Consider the following 8,944-nt stretch of genomic DNA (forward strand, 5'->3'; position numbering starts at 1 on the left):
CCTAGCAGGCATTTGGACTATATAGATAACCTAGCGGGCACTTTGACTTTGTAGGTTACCTAGCGGCACAGGGACTATCTAGGTTACCTAGTTGGCAATTGAACTATCTACGTTGCCTAGCCGGTTCTTGGAGTATGTAGGTTACCTAGCGGGCTGTTGGACTATCTAGGTTACCTAGCAGGCACTTGGACTATCTAGGTTAACTAACGGGCACTTGGACTATGTAGGTTCCCTAGCGGGCCCTTGGACTATGTAAGTTCCCTATCGGGCACTTGGACTAGGTAGGTTCCCTAGCGGGCATTTGGTCTATCTAGGTTAACTAGCGGGCACTTGGAGTATCTAGGTTAACTAGCGAGCACTTGGACAATCTAGGATAAGTAGCGGGCACTTGGACAATTAGGGTCCCTAGCGGGCATTTGGACTATATAGGTTACCTAGCGGGCACGTGGACTATGTAGGTTAACGAACAGGCAATTGGACTATGTAAGTAACCTAGTGGTCACTTGAACTGTCTAGGTTACCTAGCGGGCACTTGGACTATGTAGGTTAACTAGCGGGCCCTTGGACGATGTAGGTTAACTAGCGGGCCCTTGGACTATGTAGGTTAACTAGCAGGCCCTTGGACTATGTAGGTTAACTAGCGTGCACTTGGATGATCTAGGTTAGCTAGCGGGTACTTGGACTATGTAGGTTAACTAGCGTGCACTTGGACTATCTATGTTTCTTAGTGGGCACTTGGACTATGTAGGTTACGAACGGGCACTTGAACTATGTAGGTAACCTAGTGGTCACTTGAAATGTCTAGGTTACCTAGCGGGCACTTGGACTATGTAGGTTAACTAGCGGGCACTTTGACTGTCTAGGTTAACTAGCGAGCCCTTGGGCGATGTAGGTTAAGTAGCGGGCACTTGGACTATGTAGATTAACTAGCGGGCACTTGGAATATGTAGGTTCCCTAGCAGTCACTTGGACTATGTAGGTTCCAGAGCGGGCACTTAGACTATCTAGGTTCCCTAGCGGGCACTTGTACTATGTACGTTAATTAGCGGACACTTGGACGATCTAGGTTAACTAGCGGGTACTTGGATTATGTAGGTTAACTAGCGGGCACTTGAACTATGTAGATTAACTAGAGGGCACTTGGAATATGTAGGTTCCCTAGCGGACACTTGGACTCTGTATGTTCCCTACGGACACTTGAACTATGTAAGTTAACTACCGGGCACTTGGACTATGTAGGTTAACTAGCGGGCCCTTGGACTATCTAGGTTACCTAGCTGGCACTTGGACTATGTAGGTTAACTACCGGGCACTTGCACTATCTAGGTTACTGAACGGGCATTTGGACTATGTAGGTAACCTAGCGGGCACTTGGAGAGTCTAGGTTACCTAGCAGGCACTTGGACTTCTAGGTTAACGAACGGGCACTTGGACTATGTATGTTGCATTGCGGGCAATTGGACTATCTAGGTTAGGTAACGTGCACTTGGACTATCTAGGTTTCTTAGCGGGCACTTGGACGATCTAGGTTAACTAGAGGGCACTTGGACTATCTAGGTTAGGTAACGGGCACTTGGACTATCTAGGTTTCTTAGCGGGTACTTGGACTATGTAGGTTAACTAGTGGGCCCTTGAACTATGTAGAATAACTAGCGGCACTTGTACTATCTACGTTAACTAGCGGGCCCTTGGACTATGTAGATACCCTAGCGGGCATTTGGACTATATAGATAACCTAGCGGGCACTTTGACTTTGTAGGTTACCTAGCGGCACATGGACTATCTAGGTTACCTAGCTGGCAATTGAACTATCTACGTTGCCTAGCGGGTTCTTGGAGTATGTAGGTTACCTAGAGGGCTGTTGGACTATCTAGGTTAACTAACGGGCACTTGGACTATGTAGGTTCCCTAGCGGGCCCTTGGACTATGTAAGTTCCCTATCGGGCACTTGGACTAGGTAGGGTCCCAAGCGGGCACTTGGTCTATCTAGGTTAACTAGCGGGCACTTGGAGTATCTAGGTTAACTAGCGAGCACTTGGACTCTCTAGGATAACTAGCGGGCACTTGGACTATTAGGGTCCCTAGCGGGCATTTGGACTATATAGGTTACCTAGCGGGCACTTGGACTATGTAGGTTAACGAACAGACACTTGGACTATATAAGTAACCTAGTGGTCACTTGAACTGTCTAGGTTACCTAGCGGGCACTTGGACTATGTAGGTTAACTAGCGGGCCCTTGGACGATGTAGGTTAACTAGCGGGCCCTTGAACTATGTAGGTTAACTAGCGTGCACTTGGACGATCTAGGTTAACTAGCGGGTACTTGGACTATGTAGGTTAACTAGCGTGCACTTGGACTATCTAGGTTTCTTAGCGGGCACTTGGACGATCTAGGTTAACTAGAGGGCACTTGGACTATCTAGGTTAACTAGCGTGCACTTGGACTATCTAGGTTTTAGCGGGTACTTGGACTATGTAGGTTAACTAGCGGGCACTTGGACTATGTAGATTAACTAGCGGCACTTGGACTATCTACGTTAACTAGCGGGCCCTTGGACTATGTAGATTCCCTAGCTGGCATTTGTACTATATAGATAACCTAATGGGCACTTTGAATTTGTAGGTTACCTAGCGGCACATGGACTGTCTAGGTTACCTAGCTGGCACTTGAACTATCTACGTTATAGCGGGTTCTTAGAGTATGTAGGTTACCTAGCGGGCTGTTGGACTATCTAGGTTACCAAGCGGGGACATGGACTATGTTGGTTAACTAACGGGCACTTGGACTGTGTAGATTCCCAGCGGGCCCTTTGACTGTGTAAGTTCCCTAGCGGGCACTTTGACTATGTGGGTTTCCTGGCGGGCATTTGGACTATCTAGGTTACCTAACGGGCACTTGGACAATGTAGGTTCCCTAGCGGGCACTTGGATTATGTAGGTTACCTATCGGGCACTTGGACTATGTAGGTTAACTAGAGGGCATTTGGGCTATGTAGGTTACCTAGCAGGCACTTGGACAATGTAGGTTCCCTATCGGGCACTTGAAAAATGTAGGTTAACTAGGGGGCACTAGGACTATGTAGGTTACCTAGCGGGCCCTTAAACTATCTAGGTTACCTAGTGATCATTTGGACTATGTAGGCTCCCTAGCGGTCATTTGGACTATACAGATTACCTAGCGGGAACTTACACTTTGTAGGTTACCCAGCGGGCACTTGGAGTATCTAGGTTAGCTAGCTGGCACTTGAACTATCTACGTTCCCTAGCGGGTACTTGGAGAATGTAGGTTACCTGCTGGGCTGTTGGACTATCTAGGTTACCTAGCCGGCACTGGGACTATCTAGGTTAACTGACGGGCACTTGAACTATGTAGGTTCCCTAGCGGGCCCTTGGACTATGTAAGTTCCATAGCGGGCACTTGGACTATGTGGGTTCCCTAGCGGGCATTTGGACTATCTAGGTTACCTAACGGGCACTTGGACTATGTAGGTTCCCTATCGGGCACTTGGACTATGTAGGTTACCTAGCGGGCACTTGTTCTATGTAGGTTCCCCATCGGGCACTTGGAGAATGTAGGTTAACTAGGGGGCACTAGGACAATGTAGGTTACCTAGCGGGCCCTTGGACTATCTAGGTTACCTAGGGGGAACCTGGACTATGTAGGTTAACTAGTGGGCACTTGGACTATCTAGGTTTCCTAGCGGGCACTTGGACTACGTACGTTCCCTAGCGGGCACTTGGACTATCTACGTTACCTAGCGGGCACTTGGACAATGTACGTTTCCTAGCGGGTACTTGGACTAGATAGGTTCCCTAGCGGGCACTTGGACTATCTAGGTTAAGTAGCGAGCACTTGGACTAACTAGGTTAACTAGCGGGCATTTGGAATATTAGGGCTCCTAGCGGGCATTTGGACTATATTGGTTACCTAGCGGGCACTTGGACTATGTAGGTTAACGAACGGGCACTTGGACTATGTAGGTAACCTAGTGGTCACTTGAACTGTCTAGGTTACCTAGCGGGCACTTAGACTATGTAGGATAACAAGCGGGCACTTGGACTATCTAGGTTAACTAGCGGGCACTTGGACGATGTAGGTTAACTAGCGGGCCCTTGCACTATGTAGGTTAACTAGCGGGCCCATGGATTATGTAGGTTTACTAGCAGGCACTTGGACTATCTTGGTTAACTAGCGGGCACATGGACTATGTAGTTTCCCTAGCAGGCATTTGGACTATTTAGGTTACCTAGCGGGCACTTGGACTATGTAGGTTATCTAGCAGGCACTTGGACTATCTAGGTTACCTAGCAGGCAATTTGACTATCTAGGTTAACTAACGGGCACTTGGAAAATATAGGTTGCCTAGTGGGCACTTGGATTATGTAGGTTCCCTATCGGGCACTTGGACTATGTAGGTTAACTAGCGGGCACTTGGACTGTCTCGGTTACCTAGTGGGCACTTGGATTATCTAGGTTAACAAACGGGCACTAGGACTATGTAGGTTACCTAGCCGCCACTTCGACTATCTAGGTTAGCTAACAGGCACTTGGACTATCAAGGTTCCCTAGCGGGCACTTGTACTATTTAGGTTACCTAGCTGGCATGGACTATATAGGTCAACTAGCGGGCCCTTTGGGCTATCTAGGTTAGCCAACGGGCACTTAAATTATGTAGGTTAACTAGCGGGAACTTGGAATATGTAGGTTAAGTAGCGGACACTTGCACTATGAAGGTTCACTAGCGGGCCCATGGACTATGTAGGTTTACTAGCAGGCCCTTGGACTATCTAGGTTACCTAGCGGGCACTTGGACTATGTAGGCTAACTACTGGCCCTTTGACGATCTAGGTTTCCTAGCGGGTACTTGAACTATCTAGTTTAACTAGCGGGCACTTGCAGTATCTAGGTTACCTAGCGGGCACTTGGATTATGTACGTTCCCTAGCGGGCACTTGGACTATCTATGTTAACTAGCGGGCACTTGGATTATGTAGGTTAACTAGCGGACACTTGCACTATGTAGGTTACCTAGCGGGCACTTGGACTATCTAGGTTAACTAGCGGGCACTTGGACTATGTACGTCAACGAGCGGGCCCTTGGACTATCTAGGTTAGCCAACGGGCATTTCGATTATGTAGGTTAAGTAGCGGGCACTTGGAATATGTAGGTCAAGTAGCGGACACTTGCACTATGAAGGTTAACTAGCAGGCCCATGGACTATGTAGGTTTACTAGCGGGCCCTTGGACTATCTAGGTTCCCTAAAGGGCACTTGGACTATCTAGGTTACCAAACGGGCACTTGGACTATCTAGGTTACCTAGCAGGCACTTGGACTATGTAGGCTAACTAAGGGGCCCTTGGACGATCTAGGTTACCTAGCGGATACATGGACTATCTAGGTTAACTAGCGTTCAATTGCAGTATCTAGGTTACCTAGCGGGCACTTGGACTATGTAAGTTCCCTAACGGGCACTTGGACTATCTATTTTAACTAGTGGGCACTTGGAATATGTAGGTTAACTAGCGGACACTTGCACTATGTAGGTTGCCAAGCGGGCACATGGACTATCTAGGTTAACTAGCGGGCACTTGGACAATCTAGGTTAACTAGCGTGCACTTGGACTATGTAGGTTCCCTAGGGGGCACTTGGACTCTGTATGTTCCCTACGGACACTTGAAGTATGTAAGTTAACTAGCGGGCACTTGGACTATGTAGGTTAACTAGCGGGCACTTGGACTATCTAGGTTACCTAGCGGGCACTTGGACTATGTACGTTCCCTAGCGGGCACTTGGACTATCTACCTTACCTAGCGGGCACGTGGACTATGTACGTTTCCTAGTGGGTACTTGGACTATCTATGTTAACTAGCGGGTACTTGGACTATCTAGGTTAACTAGTGGGCACTTGGACTATGTATGATGCATAGCGGGAAATTGGACTATCTAGGTTAGGTAACGGGCACTTGGACTATCTAGGTTTCTTTGCGGGCAATTGGACGATCTAGGTTAACTAGAGGGCACTTCGACTATCTAGCTTAACTAGCGTGCACTTGGAATATCTAGGTTTCTTAGCGGGTACTTGGACTATGTAGGTTAACTAGCAGTCCATTGGACTATGTAGATTAACTAGTGGCACTTGGACTATCTACGTTAACTAGCGGGCCCTTGGACTATGTAGATTCCCTAGCTGGCATTTGGACTATATAGATAACCCAGCGGGCACTTTGACTTTGTAGGTTACATAGCGGCACATGGACTATCAAGGTTACCTAGCTGGCACTTGAACTATCTACGTTATAGCGGGTTTTTAGAGGATGTAGGTTACCTAGCGGGCTGTTGGACTATCTAGTTTACCAAGCAGGGACTTGGACTATCTAGGTTAACTAACGGGCACTTGGACAATGTAGGTTCCCTAGCGGGCACTTGGATTATGTAGGTTCCCTATCGGGCACTTGGACTATGTAGATTAACTAGAGGGCATTTGGACTATGGAGGTTACCTAGCGGGCACTTGGACTATGTAGGTTCCCTATCGGGCACTTGGACAATGTAGGTTAACTAGGGGGCACTAGGACTATGTTGTAGGTTACCTAGCGGGTCCTTGGACTATCTAGGTTACCACGGGGAAACCTGGACTATGTAGGTTAACTAGTGAGCACTTGTACTATCTAGGTTACCTAGCAGGCACTTGGACTATGTACGTTACCAAGCGGGCACTTAGACTATGTACTTTTCCTAGTGGGTACTTGGACTAGATATGTTCCCTAGCGGGCACTTGGTCTATCTAGGTTAACTAGGGAGCACTTGGACTATCTAGGTTAACTAGCGGACATATGGACTATTAGGGCCCCTAGCGGGCATATGGACTATATTGGTTACCTAGCGGGCACTTGGACTATGTAGGTTAACGAACGGGCACTTGGACTATGTAGATTAACTAGCGGCACTTGGACTATCTACGTTAACTAGCGGGCCCTTGGACTATGTAGATTCCCTAGCGGGCACTTGGACTATGTATGTTCGAGAGTGGGCACTTGGACTATGTAGGTTCCCTAGCAGTCACTTGGACTATGTAGGTTCCAGAGCAGGCACTTAGACTATCGAGGATCCCTAGCGGGCACTTGTACTATGTAGGTTAATTAGCGGACACTTGGACGATCTAGGTTAACTAGCGGGTACTTGGATTATGTAGGTTAACTAGCGGGCCCTTGAACTATGTAGATTAACTAGCGGGCACTTGGACTATGTAGGTTCCCTAGCTGGCACTTGGACACTGTATGTTCCCTACGGACACTTGAACTATGTAAGTTAACTACCGGGCACTTGGACTATGTAGGTTAACTAGCGGACAATTGCACGATCTAGGTTAACTAACGGGCCCTTGCACTATGTAGGTTATCTAGCGGGCCCATGGGTATGTAGGTTTACTACCAGGCACTTGGACTATCTAGGTTAACTAGCGGGCACTTGGACTCTGTACTTTCCCTAGCGGGCATTTGGACTATTTAGGTTACCTAGCGGGCACTTGGACTATGTAGGTTACCTAGCGGGCACTTGGACTATCTAGGTTACCTAGCAGGCACTTTGACTATCTAGGTTAACTAACGGGCACGTGGAGTATGTAGGTTGCCTAGCGGGCACTTGGATTATGTAGGTTCCCTATCGGGCACTTGGACTATGTAGGTTAACTAGCGAGCACTTGGACTGTCTAGGTTACCTAGCGGGCACTTGGATTATCTAGGTTAACTAGTGGGCCCTTGGACTACGTAGGTTAACTAGCAGGCACTTGGACAATCTAGGTTAACAAGCGGGCACTTGACAATCTAGGTTAACTAGCGGGCACTTGGACTATCAAAGTTAACAAGTGAGCCCTTGGACTATGTAGGTTACCTAGCGGGCAGTTGGACTATATAGGTTACCTAGCGGGCACTTGGAATATGTAGGTTACCTAGTGGGCACTTGGACTATCTAGGTTAACGAACGGGCACTTGTAATATGCAGGTAACCTAGCGGGCACTTCTACTGTCTAGGTTACCTAGCGAGCACTTGTACTTCTAGGTCAACGAACGGGCTCTTGGACTATGTAGGTTGCCTAGCGGGAACTTGGACTATCCAGGTTAGGTAACGGGCACTTGGACTATCTAGGTTACCTAGCAGACCTTGGACTAAGTAGGTTAACTAGCGGGCCCTTGGACTATGTAGGTTCCCTATCGGGCACTTGGACTATGTAGGTTAACTAGCGGGCACTTGGACTGTCTACGTTACCTAGCGGTCTCCTGGATTATCTAAGTTAACGAACGGGCACTTGGAGTATGTAGGTTACCTAGCCGCCACTTGAACTATCTAGGTTAGCTAACAGGCACTTGTACTATCTAGGTTACCTAGCTGGCACTTGGACTATGTAGGTCAACTAGCGGGCCCTTGGACTACGTAGGTTAGCTAATGGGCACTTAGATTATGTAGGTTAACTAGGGGGCACTTGGAATATGTAGGTTAACTGGTGGACACTTGCACTATGTAGGTTAACTAGCGGGCCCATGGACTATGTAGGTTTAGTGTGGGCCCTTGGACTATCTAGGTTACCGAACGGGCCCTTGGACTATCTAGGTTACCTAGTGGGCACTTGGACTATGTAGGCTAACTTGGGAGGCCTTGGATGATCTAGGTTACCTAGCGGGTGCTTGAACTATCTAGGTTAACTAGCGGGTACTTGGAGTACGTAGGTTACCTACCGGGCTGTTGGACTATCTAGGTTACCTAGCGAGCACTTGGATTATCTAGGTTAACTCACGGGCACTTGGACTATGTAGGTTAACTAGCGGGCATTTGGACTATGTAGGTTACCTAGCGGGCACTTGGACTATGTAGGTTCCCTATCGGGCACTTGGAGAATGTAGGTTAACAAGGGGGCACTAGGACAATGTAGGTTACCTAGCAGGCC

Source organism: Tenrec ecaudatus, assembly GCF_050624435.1.
Source record: "Tenrec ecaudatus isolate mTenEca1 chromosome 10 unlocalized genomic scaffold, mTenEca1.hap1 SUPER_10_unloc_1, whole genome shotgun sequence".
NCBI lineage: Eukaryota > Metazoa > Chordata > Mammalia > Afrosoricida > Tenrecidae > Tenrec > Tenrec ecaudatus.